Here is a 2,700-nt window from a genome sequence, read left to right on the forward strand (position 1 = left end):
AATATAGTTGTGCATTAATTGGCTGTTGATTGCTGGTGTTGACGTTTTAATGTGTAGTGCCTCGCAAACGTCAAGCCGCCTGCTATTGCTGTATCTATCGATGATTTCTGTGTTGTTTACTAGGATTTCTCTGGCGATGGTTTGGTTGTGGGAAGAGATTATATGTTCCTTAATGGAGCCCTGTTGCTTATGCATCGTTAAACGCCTAGAAAGAGATGTTGTTGTCTTGCCTATATACTGGGTTTTTTGGAACTTACAGTCCCCAAGAGGGCATTTGAAGGCATAGACCACGTGGGTCTCTTTTAAAGCGTTCTGCTTTGTGTCTGGAGAGTTTCTCATGAGTAGGCTGGCCGTTTTTCTGGTTTTATAGTAAATCGTCAGTTGTATCCTCTGATTTTTGTCTGTAGGGATAACGTTTCTAGTAACAATATCTTTCAGGACCCTTTCCTCCGTTTTATGAGCTGTGGAAAAGAAGTTCCTGTAAAATAGTCTAATAGGGGGTATAGGTGTTGTGTTAGTTGTCTCTTCAGAGGTTGCATGGCGTTTCACTTTCCTTCTTATGATGTCTTCGACGAAACCACTAGAGAAGCCGTTGTTGACTAGGACCTGCCTTACCCTACAGAGTTCTTCGTCGACTTGCTTCCATTCTGAGCTGTGGCTGAGAGCACGGTCGACATATGCGTTAACAACACTCCTCTTGTACCTGTCTGGGCAGTCGCTGTTGGCATTTAGGCACATTCCTATGTTTGTTTCCTTAGTGTAGACTGCAGTGTGGAAACCTCTGCTCTTTTCCATGACTGTTACATCTAGAAAGGGCAGCTTCCCATCCTTTTCCATCTCGTAAGTGAAACGCAGCACGGAACTCTGCTCAAACGCCTCCTTCAGCTCCTGCAGATGTCTGACATCAGGTACCTGTGTAAAAATGTCAACATACCTGCAGTATATGGCCGGTTTCAAGTTCATGTCGACTAAGACTTTTTGCTCGATGGTACCCATGTAGAAGTTTGCAAACAGGACACCTAGGGGAGAACCCATTGCGACCCCATCTACTTGCTTATACATGTGCCCATCCGAGCTCAAGAAGGGTGCCTCTTTAGTACAAGCTTGGAGTAGTTTCCTTAGAATATTTTCTGGTATGTCAAGAGGAGTACAGGCTGGATCACGATACACTCTGCCGGCTATCATCCCGATTGTCTCGTCCACAGGTATGTTGGTGAACAGTGATTCTATGTCCAACGAGGCTCTTATCCCTGTGGCCCGTGTGCCCCGCAGTAATTCAACAAATTCCTTTGGAGACTTCAGGCTGAAGGCGCAAGGGACATAAGGAGTCAGCAGGCCGTTGATTCGCTTCGCCAGTCTGTACGTGGGTGTGGATATCTGGCTAATGATTGGCCGAAATGGGTTTCCAGGCTTGTGAGTCTTGACATTTCCATACGCATTTACAGGTTTATATTCCCCAATAATCTTTGGCAGGTGGAGTCCGGATTTCTTGGCGTTCACAGTTTCGATTAGTTTGTTGATCTTTGCTTTTAATTCGGCTGTAGTGTCCTTCGTTACCCTTTGGAATTTAGTTTGGTCAGAGAGTATGAGGTTCATTTTCGCCAGATATTCGTCTTTTTTAAGAATGACGTATATTGGCGACTTGTCGCCTCTCCTGACAACTATCTTCTTGTTCTCACGAAGGCTTTTAGCTGCCGCTTTGAGATCTGGGACAGTATGGTGCTTCTGTAATTGCCTCGATTCTTTTTCTCCATTCTTTGTTGTTAACGCATATGTCGACCGTGCTCTCAGCCACAGCTCAGAATGGAAGCAAGTCGACGAAGAACTCTGTAGGGTAAGGCAGGTCCTAGTCAACAACGGCTTCTCCAATGGTTTCGTCGAAGACATCATAAGAAGGAAAGTGAAACGCCATGCAACCTCTGAAGAGACAACTAACACAACACCTATACCCACTATTAGACTATTTTACAGGAACTTCTTTTCCACAGCTCATAAAACGGAGGAAAGGGTCCTGAAAGATATTGTTACTAGAAACGTTATCCCTACAGACAAAAATCAGAGGATACAACTGACGATTTACTATAAAACCAGAAAAACGGCCAGCCTACTCATGAGAAACTCTCCAGACACAAAGCAGAACGCTTTAAAAGAGACCAACGTCGTCTATGCCTTCAAATGCCCTCTTGTGGACTGTAAGCTCCAAAAAAACCAGTATATAGGCAAGACAACAACATCTCTTTCTAGGCGTTTAACGATGCATAAGCAACAGGGCTCCATTAAGGAACATATAATCTCTTCCCACAACCAAACCATCGCCACAGAAATCCTAGTAAAAAACAAAGAAATCATCGATAGATACAGCGATAGCAGGCGGCTTGACGTTTGCGAGGCACTACACATTAAAAAGTCAACACCACCAATCAACAGCCAATTAATGCACAACTATGTTCTATCCACCTCAAGACTACGCTCCAATATAGAAGCATCAAGAAGTATGGACCAATAGGCTTTCTACAATCACTTCCATTCAATACCCATTGTTTCGTGTTCTGTCTTGTGTTGATGAAATTAATACCCTATTAATGCCACCTCACCCCATCCACCTCACTCAAATGTAGATATAAACAAATCGGAGATGTGTAAGTTCTATTCAGTTGTGTATGTGTAAACTGCTAAAGTCTTTGAAAATGTATAAGTTTT

The sequence above is a fragment of the Procambarus clarkii genome, chromosome 10 (genome assembly GCF_040958095.1).
Source record: "Procambarus clarkii isolate CNS0578487 chromosome 10, FALCON_Pclarkii_2.0, whole genome shotgun sequence".
In the NCBI taxonomy this organism is placed as follows: domain Eukaryota; kingdom Metazoa; phylum Arthropoda; class Malacostraca; order Decapoda; family Cambaridae; genus Procambarus; species Procambarus clarkii.